This window comes from Triturus cristatus, chromosome 4_2, assembly GCF_964204655.1.
Source record: "Triturus cristatus chromosome 4_2, aTriCri1.1, whole genome shotgun sequence".
Lineage (NCBI taxonomy): Eukaryota > Metazoa > Chordata > Amphibia > Caudata > Salamandridae > Triturus > Triturus cristatus.
Genome location: NC_140586.1, coordinates 938,364,015 through 938,387,452, shown reverse-complemented (window position 1 = coordinate 938,387,452; position 23,438 = coordinate 938,364,015). Strand labels below are relative to the sequence as shown.

The window sequence follows — 23,438 nt, the reverse complement described above, 5'->3', positions numbered from 1 at the left end:
ATGTAGGAGAGTAGGATCTGCACTTATGTTGCCCCCACTTTTTTTCTGATGTATACACTGGTTTCTGGCTATATTCTGGCTGGGTCCCTGCTAATCAGGGCCCCAGTCTCACTGATCTCTCTAAACAACTTGGTGTGCATACTAGATGCACTAGTGATTGGATGCTGTGGTACCTTATGAGCCCCTAGTATATGGTACCTTAGGTACCTAGGGCATTGGTACTTCACAGGCCTACCAGGGGCTGCAGCATGTATTATGCCACCCCTGGGAAGCATTCACAATCTGACACCACAGGCCTGCTACTGCAGCCTGGGTGAGGTAGTGTTAGCACTCCTCACTGAGGTATAGGTTCCTATATCTCACCATACACACACATATAAACCTATCAGCCACCCCTATAGCAGGCCCTATCAATCCTGAGGGCAGGGTTCTTGGTTTACTATGTGAGGGGGTGCTTCTGCCTGAGCAGGACCCCTCTGCAGCTGGCAGAGTCTATTCTCTGCTGCTGTTTGTGGATGCGGTTAAACCATATACTCTCGCGGTAAATGCTAACTTTGTAATGACTGCATCAAAACATGTCGTGTTTGGTGTCAAACAACTTGGAATCATACCCCCACCAGTAACTGGTGTGGTAGTATGATCCCACCCTTCTAGAGGGGACGACATGTACCCACTGTACTAAATTGTAGAAATCTCCACGAGCCCTGGCATCACAAAATGGATGCCACCAGCACAGACACCGGGCTGCCCTCCTGCTGCTGACCGAAACTTGCAGTGGAGGAAGCTCAACAAAAGGTATCCTGTCACAGGGAGGTGTTACCACCTCCCAGACAGGATTTAGTGGATTGGAGCTGGGTGGGTGCACTTCTAGAGTTCTTTGAAGTCCTGCACTGGGGGAGCAGTAGGCTCCTCTGTGCATATGCCAGCTCAAACCGGTTCAGGGGCTACCTGCCCCTGCTCTGGCGTGAAACTGGACAAAGGGAAGTGGGTGAAAACACTCTCCAGGACACTCCACCTGGGTGCTCTCTGCAGGAGCGGTCAGATACAGGAGCTTGAGAGGCCTTTCCGGGGGCCATGTGATCAGTCAGTGGTGATGTGGCAGCATTACTGGCAGGCACAGTGTTCAGCAGGGACACCAATGCTACATCACTTCAACTGAATAACCAAGTTGCTTCCTTTGAGTAAATGACTCTTGAAGTAGTAAGGCCAAGCAGTCAAGGCATGAGCTGGATCAGGTTAGAAATCAGACACAGCACAACAGAGTAAAAGACACAATAAGACCAATGTTCAACCAGAGCTACAACGATAAATAGGGATTGGACTTTCACCAAGAGTACAAAAAGGAGCAGCTAGAAATATACAGAAGATGCTGATACCCTCTTGGGGAGAGATACAAAGCCAAAACATTTATTATGTTTAGTTGCACGAGCTGAGGTCTCAAATAACATTGAGTTGTTGACCTGTAACCTACATTGTGAACATCAGTTAAACATTTGACCTATGTCCCACACTGTATAGCCATTCTGTCATTTCTTGCTTCTACGTGCTGTTTGCTCAAATCCCCTTTCCTTTGCTGATCGCAAGAAACGCGAGTCTGTGCTCAAGGTCTTCAACCACACATGATGTTTTTCCAGCAACAAATAGCCATGTGCGAGTCTATTGTGGTAAATAATTTAATTACCGGGACTTAATTTGATACAGAATCTTAATAAAATAGCTCAGTAAAATAAGAGGCAGAATCCGTGGTATAAGAGGTTCAGAATGGGCTTTATTCCAATGGACGATTCGAATCGTGGCCTCCAAGTTCCATCACCACGGGGGTTCAGGAAGTGAAGTACAATACTTTATTGATAAGTAATCATTTTTATAGAACAGACATTACAATGAAACAAATGCAGGAGGCGTAACAATTGATAAGGAAGATAACATTATACATGCGTAATGAAAATGGGCGTGATTGAGCGTAACAAAGGAACGTCATTGGTTGTGATGTCACACAGGGTGGATCTATGAAATAATTTCGCAAAGTCAGCAGAAATACTTGGCAGAGATGCGCACGCAGCAGCAGGACGTGTGATTGACGTGCAACTAGGGGGTGAAGGGGACTTGACATTTAGCTCTACATGTGGAGACAAGAAGTCTGGGGGGTCAAGTCAACCTAATCCCAAATCATATCTAACATCCTATGTTTAAAGAACTATGTTATCCACAAAGGAAGGACTCTTGGACAAAATCTATTCTATACTGACTGTGTGTGCGTGCACAAGCGTCTAAGTGTCTACATGAGATGCAAGGGGCAGAAACCTTCCATGGTAACGGGGCTATGAATTACTTGCATGAGGACAGAGAAGCCGGGCCCTTTGCTCAGTAGCTGAAGGAAATGTTTACTTAAACTACTAGACAGGAATGCATCGGCTGAGGAGCGAAACAGATAACTTGAAGGTGAAATACAGTTTTTGGCAGGCAGGCAGACCGGCCGAGGCAGGCACCGTTAGCCGCACAGGGAGTAGGACAAAGTTCATGGATACAGATGCGAGCTCAGACTGGAGCTGTCAGAGGCAGAAAGCAGGGAAAGGCTTGATGGCAGAATCAGGGCCTACTCGCCTGAACTGCAAAAATGGAGTAACTAAGCCATATAAAGTTGGTGGCCTTTCGTACTTAGGAATCGAATATCCAGCCCATTCATGGCGGATCTGAAAGAGGACATGTTGACGGTGGACGCACATGTATTTGCGTCTTCATAACTGGAACTGGAGGGAACATACATGTACTTGTAACATGCACATAGAACCGTTGGGGTCCAAGATAGGGGACATAACTGACCAGAAAAATCCATATTTCCACATTCCCTCCTTGTCCCCTACTTGCCCGTCAAGAGATATCAATCTTCATTAATCCATCGATCTGTTCATATAGCATCATTTGTTCTTCTTTCTTCTTCCGGGATCTTGAATGAAAATCTTGATGTGGAATTCACGATGTGGCACACAGACCACAAATCGCTGGTCCACATTGCAGGCATAAGCAGCAACTGAATAGTATAAGAAGGCCAATACCTAGGAAGGATAGAACTCTCCATCCCCAGGCTGATAACACGCTCCAAAACCACCCGGACCAAGTCCAAGTGCCTGGATTCTGGTGTATCTGGCTCACAATCTTATGAAGGCGGGTTATAGCTTTATATACAGATGGCGAATTTTCTGGTATGAATACGCAGCAGCTTGATCCGATGACCCTACAAGCTCCGCCCCTATCGGCCAGGATGACGTCAAGGACAAGACGATTTTGAAGAACAACAATCCTCATCGCAGACTGCTCCTCTGTCAAGTTGCCTAGGGCGGAAATAGTTTCATTCACTACTGCTTCAAGGGTTCTGGTTAATCTACGTATCAGCTTACTATTGGTAACTGTACCTATATAGGGAAAGAAACCTTTATTGAAATCTGTGTATTTTTCCCATGCTGTTTCAGTGTAATCGACAATTGGGAGATCTCTCTGCTGTCTATTGTGTACTAAATGAGTATTTCTATGATAATCAGGAGGAGCTAGGAAAACAGGTGGTAGGAGGAATGCTATGTAACAGGTACCATCCCAATCTAGAGGTAGGCGTATATATGCGGTCTGGCCACATATAAAGTAGGAATGACGAGAAGCTCTAAATGTAGACTTGCCTTGATCACTGAATTTTATTACAGTGGTGCATTTACTATGGCCCATGTGTATGGAGCCATTCTTTCTTATACATAATTCCCCTTTTACTGGGAATACGGACATGGCGGGCAAGATTGGTGTAGCTTCAGATTCAACGTTCAGGATCATGAGGTTAAGTGTAAAATTACCTAATCCATATACTTCATTTCTTAGATCAGTTCCTGTTCTTTTGGGAAGTCCCTCCTTGTTAGGGTAGCAGACTTTAAGCAAAACTAAGTTCAGGTTTCCCCATACCCAGTTGTCTTGATAAACTGCGGAATTCGAATCTAGGGAATTAATCAAACTAAACCATGCTCCACAGGAGCCATTGTGTGTGAACGGATAGAGAAAGAGGGGCAGAACTCCCTTATAATTCTGATAGGGAGGGAGTCGACCACATATCCAACAATTGGTAGCATTACTAGTCTGATGGGAATGATGTAACACACTAATGAAAGTGTTATTGCGCAGCGCAAATCTATAGGACAATTCATGCGGGGGTAGGTCACTAAAGGAATGTTCAGCAGTAACATTATAGACATGTTTAGAAATAGGATAATATATGTGCAACAATATACTTGCAGTGATTATTATAAGACTCAAGAAAAACAAAATTAATAACGTCACTATACAATGACTACGCAGTGATTTACAGTACGCATGTCGTTTCAACATTTTTCGGGTTTTTCCTCTATTCAGGTCTAAGGGATACATGTCAGAGATAAATTCAACCGCTTCACCTTGGAGAGGACTTAAACAATCAAATTGTCTGACTTATTAGACCTGAGTTTTAATTTATATTGTTCCGGGCTACTGAGTTCAACCAAAGGGAGCTTTGAGTCAATGGGCGAAGACACACGAGGTGTGGTATTTACATCCGATGGTAGTCCATGAAATTTCTTGATATGACTTGAATGTACCCAGCCTTTTCTGCCCTCGATCTTCACGGCTGTCCTTGTGGTGAGCAGGACCAATTGCGGCGACTTCCACCTAGGATCCAGCTGAGTCTTCCGATCAAAGTTCCTCACTAAAACTAGATCCCCCGGAACTACGTCATGGGGTTTCACCTCAGTGTTGTCAGGAAAGGCTGCAGCTACCTGTGAACGACAAGATTGTAGTGCAGACATCAAGGAAGCCAAGTAATCTGTCAGCATATTACAGTCAACATCAGTTATTTTACGGGGAATAGGCGTCCCCCACATATCCGGTGGTCTTCCAAAGATCACCTCATAAGGGGATAGCCCTGTTCGAGAGTGTGCTACCATTCTCATGTAAAAGAGTGCAACTGGTAAAGCTACTACCCAGTCAACACCTTTCTCTCTACATATTTTGGACAATCTGATTTTCAAAGTTTGATTATGTCGTTCCACGAGACCTGCTGCCTCGGGGTGTCGGACACAATGAAACTTCCACTGATATCCTAGCAGAAGTGAAACATGTTTCATCAGTTCGGATGAGAACGGCTGGCCGTTATCTGAATAGACAACACGTGGTAAACCGTACCGTGGGAAGAATTCTCGAACTAGCTGCTTAGCAGTGGTCGGGGCAGTGTAATCTGATACTGGGTAAGCTTCGGTCCAGCGGGAAAGAGCGCAGACAACTACGAGAACATATTTGAATCCTCGACATCGTTCCATCTGGATATAATCCATCTGGAGGACTTCAAAAGGGTGATCAGGAGGCTGAAATCCACCCTGCTCTACGGGAATGCTTTTTCCTGGGTTAAACTGACAACAGATCATACAGGTACGGACTTTTTGTTTAGCTGCTGCTCGTAAATGTTTGTTGAACCAAATGTGTTGAATGCTGTCTAGCATAGCTTTCTCTCCTAGATGCGCTGGACTGTGTATTGTATTTATGATAGCTTGGACCATAGAGTCAGGAAGAAACCATACAGATTTCTCCTTCGTCATCCATCCCTGGTCCGTTTGGATCCCTCCTAATTCCGTCCATTTCTTTATTTCGTCTGGTGTAGCATGTGTCTGTATGTCAATTACATCAAGAGCGGGATCCTTAATCGTCATACAATGTGTTGGTGTCTGGACTATTGTCTTTGTCATGTCGGATGTGCGAGTTTGCGCAGTCTGTTTAGCTGTTCTGTCAGCTAAATCATTGCCTTGAGAAATGATATCAGTAACTTTCGTATGAGCTTTGCATTTCATAATCGATATTGCAGTGGGTAAATGTATTGCATCTAACAGAGCATGAATGAGGGATCCGTGCTGAATGTGGGCACCGTGAGAAGTTAAATAACCTCTCTCTCGCCACAGCACGCCGAAGTCATGTACAACTCCGAATGCATAACGTGAGTCAGTGTATATGTTGACTTTCTTATTTGTGGCTTGGATACAGGCTTGTGTCAGAGCAATAAGCTCTGCTGCTTGAGCTGACAAGGTATTTATACAGTTTGTTTCAATGACTTCAGTATCTGTTGTGACTGCATATGCGGCCACTAAATCTCCTGTACTTGTTCTCATACATGAACCATCTACATACAACGTCAGGTCTGGATCTAACAATGGGACATCTGTCAAGTCTTGTCTGGGTTTCGTCGTTATTGTAATAACTTCAATACAATCATGAGCTAGTGGGTCTGTTCCGATTACAGGTAAAAGTGTGGCAGGATTCAATGTATTACAGCGTCTGATTTCTATGTGTGGCTGAAACAATGTTAGTTCATACCCTGTAAGTCTTGCTATGGTCAAGTGTTGTGTTTGCGTTCGGTTCACAAGAACCTCTACTGCATGCGGTACTTGTACTGTCAATGGATGTCCTAACACTATGGCATCGCTTTGTCTTATTGCTAAAGCTGTTGCTGCCACTGATTTCAGGCACGCAGGCAAAGCCTGGGCTACGGGATCTAATGTACTAGAGAAATAGGCACATGGTTTGTGTGATCCTGCTTGTTCCTGAGTGAGTACGGACAAGGCAGTACCTTCGCGTTCTGTAACAAAGAGCGTAAAATGTTTTCTGTAACATGGTGTTGCTAAAACAGGTGCTTGGCATAGAGCTTTCTTTAAGCTTTCAAAAGCTAGTGTGTGTTCCTGAGTCCAAGGGAGGACAGTCGATGTGGCCGCCTCCTGTGTTGTCAACTGAATGAGTGGTTTTGCTAAAAATGCATATTGAGGGATCCACTGCCTACAATATGAAGTGAGGCCTATAAAAGCCCGCACCTCCTTTTGTGTCTTGGGTATTGGCATGTTAGCAATTAACTGAATGCGGTCGGGTGTAAGCTGCCTTCCCTCCTTGGACAGCGAGTGACCAAGATAAACAACTCGCTGGACACAGAATTGCAGCTTAGAAGGGGACACCTTGTGCCCCTTTTCGGCTAGAAATTGTAAAACCGTCAGTGATGCTTTTTCACATTCAGGTTCGCTTTGGGCGGTGATCAGCAGATCATCGACATATTGAAGTAGTGCAGTGTTGACTGGCATGTGGATACTGTCAAGTTCTCGTTTCAGTGCTTGGCTATAGATGCTGGGGCTTTCTGTAAATCCTTGAGGTGCGCGTGTGAATTTAAAACTTCGTCCATTTAAACTAAATCCGAACAAGTATTGGCTCTCCGGATCTATTGGGACGCTGAAAAAGGCATTCTTGAGATCAATTACAGTAAAGAATGTTGCGTTCGAATCAATGGCTGTCAGTAATGACGAGATATCGGGGACCACAGGGAATTGTGGCACAATGCATTTGTTTAATTCGCGCAGATCAATAACCAATCGATATACTGGTGGAGCCTTTGGATCAGTTTGTTTAAGAATCGGAATTATCGGGGAATTACATACATTGGAGTCGGTTTCCACAACCACTCCTTGGGCAATGAGCTAGTCAATGATTTGCAGTAAAGCCACTACAGCATCTGGGGGTAACCTGTATTGTCGCATTCGTGGTAGTACCACTCCTGCCTTTAGTGTGACTCGATATGGTGTAATGTTCATGCAACCAACATCTGTAGGGCCTTGTGCCCATAAATGTGTGGGTAAAGTCTGCAGTCGGGGATCCATGTCTCGGGATACATAGTGACCTTTAAAATCACGCAAAAACAATCTCACTCCTTCCGGAGAACAACATATTATCGCTCCTAGAGCTTTCAATGTTTTTATACCTAACAAGTTTTCTGGACATGATTTAGTAAGCAATAAATCTGTAGTTCGGGTCAAGGGTCCGATCGTAAGTGGAAGAGGCTGTGATACTTCATTAACAATAGGTTTTCCTGAAAAACCAAGGGAAATATTCTGTGAGCCTGAGAGGGGTGCCTCCGGAACTTCACTACGTTTTATTGTTGTTCGACTTGCCCCTGTATCAAGAAAAAAAATTTCTATCTTGACCCAATAATTCACTGTGCACATAAGGTCCTTCTTGATCTACAGGGACCTCGATAAGGGGTAAGTCAACTTCCCTCTCTAGGCTTGTTCATGCGTATCGTTGATACTCAGGATATTCATACTGTGCGGTCTGATACATTTGTCGTGTCGTGGTTTGTGTGGCAGCAACAGGCAGCGCTGGTGCCGCTGGCACAAACTGTATAGACTGTTGCGGAGCTGGCATGGACTGTTGCGGAGCTGGCATGGACTCCTTGTTCATTCTGATCCTGTCTGAGTGGCCGTGGCCTTTCCTTTGCAATACCTATGGCGATATTACGTTTCAGGACTGGACAATCGTGTACATAATGACCTACCTGTTTACAATAATTGCATGTCCCTTTTACAGGAACTGCTGAATCTCCGGAATGTGTCACACCCTTTTTGTGACCGTCAGTTGGAACTGTCTGGGAGACTAACATTTTCATTTTTGTGTCTTTCATACGTCTTTGTTCATGTTCTTGTTCTTCTCTTATTCTATTGTGATGATACTGTAACATTTGTAACATTTGTGACGGGGTGTTACCTTGCCAGGTACTTTCGAATTTCAATACTCTATTCTTCACTTGGGGCAAGGAATTTTCAACTAATTTTGTCACAAACAGATGTGGATATGACTCACTACTTGCTTTTATGCCACTATTTATACCAAAACATTTCTCGAATCGGGCATAGAAATCACTAGTGTCTTCATCTTGTTTTTGCTTACAGGCTGAGATTGCACCCCAGTCTTCCTTTTTCGTAGTTAATAAACGTGGCAGTACCTGTACTAGTAAACCTGGTAGCGCTTTAACTTTATCCCCGAGCCCTGAACCTGCAGTTCGGGCCTTTTCTTCTGCTTCTAATGCTGTCCAGTCTATCTTTTGGTCTCCCACTTCCCACTCTTTTTCCTTAAGTTTTTCATAAATGCCAGCAGGCATTAATACCTTTAATATTGTCATAATGTCAGGATAGGTATATTCTCCCATGAGTAACATGTCTTTAATTTCTCGGTGAAAACCCGCTGGGTCTTTGTCATGACTGGGTACTACTTTCTTCATTTCTAACAATTCTATTTTAGATATGGGCGTATATACAAATACGCGTTTAAACTGATTGTCCTCGCCCTTTATTGGGTGTACTTCTCGTAAGGGATTCTGTCTATCTATGTAATACGGCGTTCTTTCCTTGATGGGCAGTGAGACATGTTCTGGGCATACAAAGAGAATGTACTGCTTTCTTGATTCTAGTATTTCTCTAATTAACTTAGTACCTGAACCTCTCCATCTATTCGTGAGTAATCCAGTCAATATATCAGGTAAAGGACCAGGATCGGAATGTTCGTTCTTGTATAATATAAGAAGTTGTTGAATCATATAAATCCCAGCTAAACGCTGTTCATCTGGGCTGAGGTTCAAAAACGTGTGTGCTACTGTTTCATCACCATATTTTCCGGGACTGTCAATCCAGTGAACGGCTGATCTGGCTAATTCTTGTTCATCCATAGAATCGAGTAGGTGATAACCCCTTCGTTCTCGGAGTACTTTGTCAGCGGCTTGGAACGAATGTTCGGGAGACCTTATATTTATTATAGGTGTTGGATAAGTTCTGTTATTATCTGGACATATCGGACGTGTCGGATCAGTAAAACATCTAGTATTACTACAAGATCTTCCTCTACCTACATAGGCTATAGTTTCTGACTGTCTTGCGGGAATTGAATTTTCCTTACTTTTCTCTTCCTGTCTACGTGCTTTTTCTGTACGTCTATACGATTCTTTACGCCATAATTCAATGGCGTCTTTCTGTGACTGTCTAGCTCTCCTTTTCCATAACTCTTCTTCTACTTTCATGATGCACTCTGCATCCCAGGTCCCAGCTGCGGGCCACCTCTGACTTTCTGGTAATTCCTTGGTGTAGTCCACCCATAAATCAAGAAATAATATGGCGTCTAAGCCATGTTTGTGATACATAAAGTACCCTGGAGTGTCCCTAGGTGGAATGGGAACAGCTTCTTCGAGTACCCCTTTTCTAGTTTTGATCTGTCTTAATTTTGAAAAGAGCGGCATTTTTAGACCTTATTACTTGAACACACTTAATACAATAAACACAATAATGAACAGTCATTCACACCACAATATGTAGAACGTATTTAAAACATTTAACATTTAACATTTAACGAACAACAAGGATCATTAGGGAACTAATCACTTAGCATAATACTCGACACTAACTAGATGATTCTGAATTATATACTAGACATACTAGATATACTGCTAAACAGTACAGATACACTGCTGAAACAGTGCAGACCGGATTTGTGTACCCAAACCCGTCTTGATCGGCACAACCTATGTGCACGTCAGAACGCCTCCCCAGCAATGGTACGCACCGGGTAGCTCGGAACGGAAGGCCTCGGAACGGAACTGAACTGGACTCGACTCGAAAACTTCGGAACTTCGGAACATCGGAAACTTCGGAACTTGGTGGGCCTCTGTATACCTCGGATCTTGCTCTCTCAGCTAGGCTCTGGTCGGGATACTTCGCACTTCTCACCGCCTCGTCTGGGTGTTGATCGCAGCCTCAGTCGCCCCCGCTTGACCGGAGGGAGATACAGGAAATCCTGCTGGTACGCGTTGTTGTCCGTCCAGCTGTGGCAGGAGACCGGGCCTGCAACGCACCGCCGGCGCGTGAGATGAGAAAGTGTCCCTGTTCGGGCGCCATTCATGTGGTAAATAATTTAATTACCGGGACTTAATTTGATACAGAATCTTAATAAAATAGCTCAGTAAAATAAGAGGCAGAATCCGTGGTATAAGAGGTTCAGAATGGGCTTTATTCCAATGGACGATTCGAATCGTGGCCTCCAAGTTCCATCACCACGGGGGTTCAGGAAGTGAAGTACAATACTTTATTGATAAGTAATCATTTTTATAGAACAGACATTACAATGAAACAAATGCAGGAGGCGTAACAATTGATAAGGAAGATAACATTATACATGCGTAATGAAAATGGGCGTGATTGAGCGTAACAAAGGAACGTCATTGGTTGTGATGTCACACAGGGTGGATCTATGAAATAATTTCGCAAAGTCAGCAGAAATACTTGGCAGAGATGCGCACGCAGCAGCATGACGTGTGATTGACGTGCAACTAGGGGGTGAAGGGGACTTGACATTTAGCTCTACATGTGGAGACAAGAAGTCTGGGGGGTCAAGTCAACCTAATCCCAAATCATATCTAACATCCTATGTTTAAAGAACTATGTTATCCACAAAGGAAGGACTCTTGGACAAAATCTATTCTATACTGACTGTGTGTGCGTGCACAAGCGTCTAAGTGTCTACATGAGATGCAAGGGGCAGAAACCTTCCATGGTAACGGGGCTATGAATTACTTGCATGAGGACAGAGAAGCCGGGCCCTTTGCTCAGTAGCTGAAGGAAATGTTTACTTAAACTACTAGACAGGAATGCATCGGCTGAGGAGCGAAACAGATAACTTGAAGGTGAAATACAGTTTTTGGCAGGCAGGCAGACCGGCCGAGGCAGGCACCGTTAGCCGCACAGGGAGTAGGACAAAGTTCATGGATACAGATGCGAGCTCAGACTGGAGCTGTCAGAGGCAGAAAGCAGGGAAAGGCTTGATGGCAGAATCAGGGCCTACTCGCCTGAACTGCAAAAATGGAGTAACTAAGCCATATAAAGTCGGTGGCCTTTCGTACTTAGGAATCGAATATCCAGCCCATTCATGGCGGATCTGAAAGAGGACATGTTGACGGTGGACGCACATGTATTTGCGTCTTCATAACTGGAACTGGAGGGAACATACATGTACTTGTAACATGCACATAGAACCGTTGGGGTCCAAGATAGGGGACATAACTGACCAGAAAAATCCATATTTCCACACTATAAGTAAACCAGACAATTAGTAATTTGCTTATGATTATGTACTCAGCTCTCTTCCTGCACTATCCTATATGTGCCTTGTGATAACAGATGAATGTGACTAACGGTATGCTCATAGGAATGTTCAATGCTTACATGTAACTTTGCAAAGGTGTTGTGCCCTTTGTATCTGCAGATAGATGTATAAATATCTGTGTGACCTTGTGCCAGGCAGAGAACTCTGAGCGAAGCCATGCTGTTGCGTTCTCGCCACTCGAGTGTGTTTACAATAAATGCTGTTGTAATTCCTCGCTCTGAGGTGGAGTCTTATCTGTTTTTAGAGTTCCTGTATCAGAGGGTGGTGGTAACCCAACAATGAGAATATTTTATCTCTAACAGAGTCCTCTGTCCAATGCTAACCTCGGGGATAGCGCGTGGGTGTTCTCAGAAGTCTTTAGGACTCAGTAGCTCTTCCAACGTTTTCAAACAAAACTAGTCAATTGGAAAGTGGAGCAAAATATAAGCATGACTACTCATTGAGTTCGAGTCCCTGCTACTGTGATTCAAGTTATAAACATTTAAAAAATCCCTCCTTGCCACAGAAAAATAACATTTAAGCAACAAAAGGACCCACCAAAGTGATCTGAGTGGGTTTTATGGCACCAAGAGTCTCTAGTGTCCAGTCAGAAATATGTTGATGGCTCCACTGATGCCTGGCATTGACCCACAAAAGAATACCTGTCAGCTGTGAATGCTTTGACTCTGTAGAGTTTTCAGTTGCCGGGGTAGCACTCCTACTAGGGCGGGAAGGGCAAGGGTTTCTGAAAGGGAAACTGGGGAATTTACACTACACACTGGGAAAATGTCATGTTACTAAAATGTGACACAACATTTCCACTACACATATGGGGGCTCTGCTTGACAACCATTCATGTCCTGATGACTACTAAATATATTCAGATGAACAGAGATAAAACTGAATTTCTCGTCGTTGCTGGAACGGCATTAGCTGGGAAGTTGGAGCATTGGTTCACACTGGTTGTAGCTGAAAGGATTAAGGTTTTTATTATGTCCTTTTAGGTAAAGGACAAGGTGACTTACCAGAAGCCAGCAGTCCCAAAGTAAAATGCAGAAGAAAGATGGACAAAGTCTTCTCTTGACTTTGGCAATATAGAGATATCGGTCTATGTAACAGAAAGACTGGAAATCGGAATTAATCTAGATCTGGGATCATCATCGACTCCAGCACTTACATCCTCCGTGGAGACATGGACTTTCACCTCGAGGACCGTAATGACTCCAACTTAAATGCCCTCCTCAAAAGCGCTGGGAACCTCGACCTTACTCAGTACATCACCAGACCCACCCACACCGCCGGACACTTCCTGGACCCTATCTTCTTTACACTAAGCAACATCACGGTCAACAAACCAACGCCTATCACCTGAACTCACCACGCCCTCATGAGGGTCAAGATCACCATCCTGGACCACAGGAGAACCACCACCTCGGGAAGTCCTGCCGCTGCTGGGAGAACATCTCAGAGAAGGACTGGGCTTCTGCCCCCTACACACACTGCCCCAAGCATACCAGCAGCCTAACGGAAGACATCAAGAACTTCAATGAATGGATCACCACCTGCACCGACACCCTGGACCACCTCCAGCACAGCAGTAACCTAAAGGAAGACATCAAGAACTGCAATGAATGGATCACCACCTGCAACAACACCCTGGCCCCCCTCAAGCACAGCAGCAACCTAACGAAAGACATCAAGAACTACAATGAATGGATCACCACCTGCACTGACACCTTGGACCCCCTCAAGCATACCAGCAGCCTAACAGAAGACATCAAGAACTACAATGAATGGATCACCACCAACACCAAGGACCCCCCAAGAACCGCAGCAACCTAATGGAAGACATCAAGAACTGCAATGAATGGATCACCACCTGCACCAACACCCTGGATCCCCTCAAGCGCAGCAGCAACCTAACGGAAGACATCAAGAACTGTAATGAACGGATCACCACCTGCACCGACACCCTGGACCCTCCCAAGTATACCAGCAGCTTAATGGAAGACATCAAGAACTTCAATGAATGGATCACCACCTGCACCGACACCCGGGACCCCCTCAAGCACAGCAGCAACTTAACGGAAGACATCAAGAACTTCAATGAATGGATCACCACCTGCACCGACACCCTGGACCCCCACAAGTATACCAGCAGCCTAACGGAAGACATCAAGAACTTCAATGAATGGATCACCACCTGCACCGACACCCTGGACCCCCTCAAACACAGCAGCACCTAACGGAAGACATCAAGAACCTACAATGAATGGATCACCACCTGCACCGACACCCTGGACCCTCTCAAGTATACCAGCAGCTTAAGGCATCAAGAACTTCATTGAATAGATCACCACCTGCAGCAACACCCTGGTCCCCCTCAAGCACAGCAAAACTATTCAAGATCACAGACACAAGTCAACTGGCACACAGAAGAACTCAGGATGGCGATGCAGCACTGTAAGCAACCGGAAAGCAAGTGGTGAATGAGCCAAGACACTGCAAACAAGGAAATCTTCAAATTTGCCCTGAGATGCTTCCAACAGCTAGTCTGAAATGCCAAATGAACACCCCATGCCAACCACATCCAAGCCAACAATAACAGCAGCAAAGAAATCTTCACCATCATCAGAGAATTCATGGTGCCCGCAGCCACCACCAGCAACATCCCCCCATTACAAGACCCCTGCATCAATCTCTGTAAATTCTTTTGGAACAAGATCACATCCTTTTACGACAACTTCAACCCTCCACCTGACCCCATCAACCTCGCAGCCAGTCTTCCAATCTCAGCCAAAGAATGGACCTTGGCTATGTTGAACGCCATCACCACAAACGAGGCTGCCACAACCATGAAGGACATCCACTCCGGTGCCCCATTAGACCCACCCCGCCACACTTTAAACAAGCATTTTCATTGCAGTAGGTCTCGCATTTGCAAGAGTTTAAGCTATAGGCATTGTAAATGACAATGCCTTTTATTTATCTGTTTTGATAATTAACACATACATAAAAGGCATTGTCATTTACAATGCCAATAGTTCAAACTCTTGTAAACTCAAGACCTATTTCATTTCAAAGAAGCGACCGCCATTGTCCCGGGCTACTTAGAAAGTGAAAGTGTGCATAGTGTGCTGAATAATGCAGGAAAGCATGTCGTGCCTGCAGTGGGAGAAACTCTTTAAAGAAAATAGTGCTTACAGACCGTGTAACAACAGTAAAAGCGCCAGTCCTCATGGGAGGTTACATATGAAGACAAGGCGGTACTAAGGAAGGACGAATAAGCCTAGTAACGAATCAGAAGCCAGCATTTACAAAGGACAGTGACACAAGCCAATGAAAAATTTGGGCGGAGAGTGGGCGGAGCTTCAAGTTCATACTCTAATACAGCAAGCCTCGAAGAGCAGCACATGCGCTGCCCAGGCTCAACCTAAAAACAAACAGGTTTAAACGTCTGTGCAGTGAATCCTAAAAATGGTCTAAGGAGCATGGCCAATTAAGCAGTGGACTTGCTTGTAGTGTCAGATGAGACAAGCTCAATGAGCACCTTGTTGGTGTCCAACACCGTGCACCGAACCACTGCACATGTCACACAAGTGACTTCTTTTTTGGGAAGACCTAATGTTTTTGGGAGGATCCAAGGAACAAATTCTGGTGTTAATAATTTCTGGGACAACTGGAAACGTCTTTGAGCTTTGCTTCACCTGAAATTTGCAGGGACTGAGTAGTCAATGGGAAGGATCTTAGGTCCACACCAGTACATATGTAGATTCCAGCATATGTTATGATGACAGTTACGTGAGATTCAATAGAAATGAGTCTCAACATTACAAATGTTCCAAATCATGATTACAAGGTTGGGAAAGTATTGAACACCTTGGCGAGTTAGTCCATCTGCTTCAAAATAATGTGTGTGACCTCGGGATAACATTTATTTCCAAATCCAGAATAAATGGAGTAGTTTGCCTAAAGTGCTGAGGGGGACAGTAGAGGTGAAAATGTGCACCTAGTAGAGAGGAGAGCATGGGGACAAGGCTGAGGGAATAAGGAAGGTGTAATGTGGATGCTATTATGAAATTGAAGGCAACATTGATGGACCAATAGCACTTTGTGGATAGAAGACCATGGATGTGGAAATATTTTCATCTTTTTAATAGGAAAAGTACATAGAGAATGTCACTGCTGCATTTCCATAACAGTATTAAACGTGTGTCTGCCCTGAGAGACCACCTACAGAAAAGTTCAAAGTTGGTCAATTTACAAAGGTGGGCCACCTTTTCATTACCTATTTGGCAAATAGGGCTAGTTTTATGAATTCCCCGTCCCTATTTTCTGGCCCTGCACGACCCAAATTCTCTCTACCATCAATCAATATTTCCTGCAGTTACTGCTCAGAATGTCCTCACTGCGTTCTAGCGATATTACCCTGATGTGGCATTCTCCACACAATAACAGGGAATTTCAGCTCTCACATCACTCACGTTTCCCGCGCGTGCTAACGAGGCCCTGAATGATGATATTTATGCCATTGAAAAATGAATGGTTTCTTTCTCAAAGAAAATGACAATGTCCTGAAAATCTACTTATATATGTACTTATGACCTTTAGCCCAGTTAGCTTAAGGGCATTGTATCCATGCAGAGCTTAAATGCTTCTGGCAGTTTGTTAAACAGGCTAATAATTAAACCATAGAGTAGACAGCATGAGAACACAAGCATTTGAAATGCAATAGGTCTCGCATTTACGCAAGTTTGAGCTATTGGCATTGTAAATGTCATTGCCTTTTATTTACATAGATAAAAGGCATTGTCATTTACAATGCTAATAGCTTAAACTCTCGCAAATGCGAGACCTATTGCATTGCAAATGCTTGCTAAATGAACGCAGGCATATTCTGAGCAGTCAGATTTTATACAATTGCACTGATTGTATTCCTTCTGTTGAAGTTGCAGTAATGTATAACATTCAACAGCCCTGCATGACTAATTAACTTGCAATGAACATACACCTATAAAAATTAGGCCCTAGTTCCAACAGCGCCCTATTCGCTTCTCGATGATATTCAGCGGTCTTGATATAAAGCGCCCCTCCCCCAAGTCTAAACAACATGCACTCTCGGTCACTGCATTGGCACATCACTAATCTCTTCACAAGCCTTTCGCTCTATTCTATACAAAGCATCCTTGCCCAAGTCTGCACCTCGTTAAAAATGACCACCTGTACGCTACTCACGCGGATCGTCTGAAAATTCAGTCTGTTCAGGGTCCGTTATTCCTCTTCTGTACGGAAGACATTTGTCCATAATTTCAGTACTTCCAGTTCGCACAGGCGCCAATCCCATGGCTGAACATATTATGGGGGTAGTCTGGTAGAGGGAAGGACTTCTGATGTGTAAGGTGACCCAGGATTGCAGTATTGGGGGCAACTCAGCCAATCCTAGCGCACTACATAGAATTACGAGTTGTTCATTCGCTGTAGAGTCCACACGTGCCTCTTCAGTGTGTAAACACAGTCCCATCTGGCATCAGGTAGCTGGCGGCCGCCTTGTGGTTTGGAACAGACAGTCAGTCAGACTGTGGGTGGCGAATGACCTGTGGTAAGTCGTTCAGGAACTAGCCAGTGAACTTGGGTTGGCCGGGATAGTCTGTATCAGTCCGGGCATTCCCTGCTGATGCCGCTGATTACGAATATCAGGGAAAGTTGAGGCTAAGAAGATGGTGCGGAAATTTGTAGAGTCGCTAACTCGGGGTCCAGGGCACGCCTTGGTGGCTGCTTCAGTGTTGAACCCATTGATGACAGTCAGCTAGACCAGGTCGGTGACCTGGCGCAGTCGAAATCGGCGGCACCGCGGGGTATTTAACATCCAATGAAACTGAGTTTTCCATTTATTATGGGACAGCCGAGCTAAGTGCCTGACCTCTGACCTGGCTCTTATATATCATACACGAGCCGAACTCAGAAAATAGTTCTCATGTAAATAATACAGAAAATCATGTACATATCTGAAAGTACTACTTTAACATGCAGTTGATTTCTACCGTAGTACACCAGGTTATATCCCGGCATTTAGTACAAGTAATTGTTTTTTTACATGAACATAGAGATCCCTTCCCCACCACAATGCCATTATTGAACGAAGAGGCCACTCAAATGCCATGTGCGCGCGACATGCGGTTTACTGGAGAAACATTATAGTCTATTAAGTCAAACAGGAGAGGTTTTGTACAGCTCACCGGAACTCTGATATTTTAAAGTGCTCTAATATGTGATAACGAAGAAAACCAGCATAACAACTCTGAGAAGAAGAACAAGCAGAACGAGTGGTGCGTGCACACGCGCAACAGCGAGCGATCTGTTTTCAATTATCGCGCCCGTGTCTGGGCACGAAAATTGATAACAGATGTCGGTGTGCGGGTAACAGACACCAATAGGCCATGGGCGGAGCAGCGCGACCACCTTTGGCCTATTGCGTGCTGTCTTTCTGAAAAAGACGACCGCAAACGCCAATAGCGTGGACCAAAAGGAATCGAACACGCATGAGTGTGTTCGATTCCAGGGTCCGTTGTGGAACCCTCCACAAAAGGACTCTCGCCTGCGCGAGCAATGCTAAGCACTGCATCGCTAGGCGCGTGACCTAAAAAGTCCTAAACCCCATCAGTGAAGTCCTCACTCCCACCCTGAATGATTCCATCAATACAGCCCTCTTCCCAGGTGCCTTGAAACAGGCAGCTGGTACAGCCCTGCTGAATAAACCCTTCATGGACATCACCAAACTCTACAACTACTGATCGACCTCCCTCCTACCATACACGGCCAAAGCCCAAGAGAAAACCATCAACAGGTTCTGACCAACTACCTCCTCAACAACCAGCTCCTCAAGTCCACCAAGTCTGGATTCGGGCCCAACCACAGCATGGAAACAACACTCATCGCACCCACCTATGCTATACACATGATCATAGACAGAGCAGAGAGTGGGGCCCTTATCCTATTGGACCTCCCGGCGGCATTTCACTTGGATTACATCTCATCCTCATCGGACATCTTAACGAGATTGGGATTAAAGGGCCTGTATTTTTTGATAGATCTGCTTCTACCTGACAAAAAGAACTCAGACAGTCAACCTGACATCATAGTCCTTGGAAACCAGAAATCTCATCTGCGGAGCACCTCAAGGTTCGTCTCTCAGCCGGACCCTCTTCAAAACTTGCATAACCCCACTGGCCAACGACATCCATACCTAATACATCACCATCCTCTACACTGACGACATGCAACTAATACTGCCCTCTCTGAATAAAACCCACAACACAAGGAACACGTTTACCGCCTGCATGACATGGATGAAATCCAACTGTTTCAAACTCAACAGTGAGAAGACAGATGTGTTCATCTTTGAAAACAACACCTGCCCATGGGACTCCACCTGATGGCCAGCCACTCTAGGACCTACGCCCACCCCCAGCTTGCACACCAGTAACCTAGGGATCATTATCGACAAAAGCCTGGACATATCCGCCCAGGCCAAAGTTGTCACTGCTGAAAATGCTGAAGAAAATCTTAAAATGACTCCCAAGCAACACCAGAAGCCCGTCATCCACACACTGATCACCAGTAGTCTGGACAACGAGAACTCTCTCTATGCAGAAATCATCAAACAGCTCACAAGAAGGCTGCAAACCACCCAGAACCCAGCTGCCAGACTCATCCTCAACCTCTCACTCAGAACACATATCACACCACACCTGAGGGGACTCCACTGGCTGCAGATACATAAGCACCCACAGTTCAAAATAATCACCCACACATTCAAGGCACTACACAAAAAGGCCCTGATTACATTAACAACCGCAACTACTTCTGTCAACACCCTAGGCACTCCCGCTCAGCCATTCTCATACTCGGACATCACAGACATACACAGAAACAGATACGGAGGCCACACCTACTCATAAATCGGTCCTAAAGCATGGAACGACCTCCCTCAACACATCAGAGCTTCCTCCTTGCTTCTTGAGTTAAGCAAGAAGCTGAAGACCTGGCTCTTCGAATGACCCTGCCCTCGAGGCTAGACTTCCACACCTGCACAGCTTGAGGTGGTCTTGGGTGCAAAATTGGTACTTTTTAATTACATTTTTATTAGAGATGTATTAGTATTGGTACTAGTGATGCAAAGGTAACAGATCTGTGCATTCTGAGCATTAACTCACTTGTACAGGAGGACGGTTGGAACCTGGGATCCCTTAGCTCTCTCACTAGAGTTGAAATTGGTAACCCGCAGGAAAATACATGGATCCCTCCAGATGGTGCATTTACACTGTTTGGGGACTGGAATTAAATCTCAGATTCATAGCACTAAAGTTGGTTCAAGTATTGGTACCACTCAACAGCAAATGACATCTATAACTCTTGAAGAATCACATTCACATGGCACTTAAATCTCCTTTTTAGCTCACAACATATATTTAAACTTTTTACAATTTATAAATAATGTTAATTTCATTTCTTTTTCTGCTCTTCTTTTTGAACTCTGGCTCCCTCCCCTTCAAACCTATTTCTTTCTTATTTTGGATGATATCTACAATTTACTTTACCCTTTGTTTTTTTCTCTCTGTATCGCTCATACTTCTCTTCTCTTTCCTCTTCTTGCTTTTTCTGCTCACTCATCTTGTTCTCCCCTTCCTGATGAAGCGAGAAGCAGAGCAGAATGACTTTAAGAGTCTCTTGGACTGCTCCACATAGGCTCCTATATCATAGTACAATCCTCTTTAACGCATGATGAGAGAGTGCAGCAACCCTGGGTGCTTTGGGCACTCACACATTTGGAGGTTAGGCCGAAGTCTCACACAGACTTCTTCAAACTATGGGGAAGAACTAGTACTTCACGTGACGTTGCTCAGACGTCTGCTGTGTGCCGAGTAGTACCAGACTATTCTGCACAGCGCAGACCTTTTTTTCAGCCAGTGATCCTAAAGATCTCTGTACAGAGAAGAGAGGCCAGGAACATCTGCTAAGACAGGAACCCTGCAAATAGACACACTGCTGACATGCCTCATACAGGCACATACACAACCTGCAAAGACAACCCTGCCCTGTCCACATGCACACACATCCAACCTACACACACACACCCTTACAGAGATACATTAAAAACACAGACACATACCTTCCACTGCTTGACGGGCCTCCTACATGGCACACCCAAAGTCTGTGCACACACACACAATCCCTGCAGCAGGCACACAACCTCTGTAGCGGATAATGCCATAAGCCAACCTAAGGCACAGGAAACTATTGCAATGATTGAAGCTTTTGCCTAGTCTGAGAGATGGAAACTGGACAAAGGGAGAAAAGTGGCGCTGGGCAGCACGGGTAGCCTTGAGGTCAACTGCCTGGGGGACATGCTTCGAACATAGGGGTAGGGGTAGCCAAGTCAACAAATTAACAGTGAGAGCAGAGCACAGTGTGTGCACAGATTCCTCACAGTACAATAAGATCCAGTGCAGCGTGCACAGATACCTCACAGTGCAGGAAACGGCAGTGCAGTGGCACAGACTTCTCACAGTATAGTAAGATGCAGTGCAATGCAGATTTATCATAGTGCAGTAGACAGCAATCCAGTGTACACAGATTCCTCGTAGTGCAGTAAGGTGCAGTGTGCACAGATTCCTCACAGTGCAGTAAGATGAAGTGCAGAGTACACAGATTCCTCAGCGCAGTAAGATGCAGTGTGTACAGATTTCTCATAATGCAGTAAGATGCAGTGCAGTTTGCACAGATTCCTAACAGTGCAGTAAGATGAAGTGCAGTGTACACAGATTCGTAGGTGCAGTAAGATGCTGTGCTGGGTGGACTGATACCTTATATTGCAGGAAGGAGAAGTGCAGTGTGCACAGACTCCTCTCAGTGCAGTAAGATGCAGTGCAGTGCACAGATTACTCACAGTGCAGTAAGATGCAGTGCACAGATGCAGACTCCTCACAGTGCAGTAAGATGCAGTGCACAGATGCAGACTCCTCACAGTGCAGTCAAATGCAGTGCAGTGCACAGATCCCCTCTTTAACACAAATGATGATCACAAACACCCCCAGGGTCAGCAGTAAAGCCCCCCACAGGGCCCCGGATAGAATAGCCCAGCTCAGCCCGGCTCCTGCAGAGATTCCCTCCAGGATTATTCAGTCTATTTCTACAAACACAGCAGAAGGGGCTGACAATCTCCTACCTGAGCAGAAATCTGTGCAGACATGTCCAGGCTCTTTCCTCCTCTGGGGCTGGGGTGGGGGGGAAGGAGCAGATCTGGGGTCGGGGGGGGGGGAGCTGTGAGGGTCTGGAGATGAAGGTAACTGCCCACCAGACAGGGGTACTTCCTCCTCTGCAGCAGACTGAACACACCAGGAGAGGCCGGAAGTGATATCACCGCCGCTGCTGGTGCTGTCTCTGCCGCCGCTGACCCGGAAGAGGAAACCCTTCTTACCTTTCATGCAATGTGATGTTTAGTGGGTTTCATCAGCAGGCGAGGAGCGCTCTCCGGTGGCCACTGACGGAATCGCCGCCTCGAGGCTCCAGCAGTGAATACATTTCAAACAAACAAGCTTTTATACCTGTAAAGGCCTGGGATTTCAGTTGTCACAGACGTGAATGTTTTTAAGGGTCAGGCAGTTCAAGTACAGGGACACCATTGCCGCTCAAAGGGAAGATGACCATTAAAATAAAAGCAGACGGCCAGGAAGTCACAAACACCTTTCACATCGTCAATAGGGAAGCCAATACCTTTGTCATAAGCTTCACCGAAGAGGACTTGGGCCTAGTGTTTTTCGCTCCTCCCATCAAGCTGCACATCGATAAGTCCATAAAGCTGGTAGCTCTTCGGCACCGGCGCATACCCTTCCACCAAAGACCCCTGGTTGAGCAAGAACTCTGCAAGCTAAAATCACAAGGCGTGATTGAGAAAGTCTTGGACCAACACCGTGGGTGTCCCCCATGGTGATCGCCGAAAAGCTGAAGCAACCAGCAAGTGTGGCTGTGTATAGACAAGCGCCTCCCCAATCAAGCAATCAAGCGGGAGAGTCACATAACACCCACGATGGACGATATCATTGCTGACCTTAATGGCTCAAGGTAGTTCTCTAAGCTATACCTCAAAGCAGGGTACCACCAACTGATGTTGGAAGAGGAGAGCTGCTATATAACCTCCTTCTCGACACACCTAGGGCTACACTGGTACAAGCGACTAAACTTGGGAATTTCCTCAGCAGCAGAGGTATTCCAGGGGGGAATTAGAGAAACCCAGTCTGGCTTGCAAGATGTGATGAATGTAAGCAATGATATTTTAATTCATTCAACCACTACCGAAGAACATCACAGTCACCTTCGAGTGGCATTCTGACCATGGAGTTACCTTCCATAAATGCTCTTTCTTCCAGGATTTAATCGAATTC

General features: G+C 45.3%; 1 protein-coding gene across 1 annotated transcript in view; it reads right to left on the bottom strand.

The window, feature by feature from the left end:
• LOC146838982 (uncharacterized) overlaps nucleotides 1–22,385 on the bottom strand; it is a 138,066-nt gene extending 115,681 nt beyond the window's left edge. The window contains exon 1 of the mRNA XM_085603017.1: nucleotides 22,223–22,385. The gene's annotated coding sequence lies outside the window, so the exon portion shown is untranslated. The remainder of the gene's footprint in view (nucleotides 1–22,222) is intronic.
• Between the last annotated feature and the right edge of the window lie 1,053 nt (nucleotides 22,386–23,438).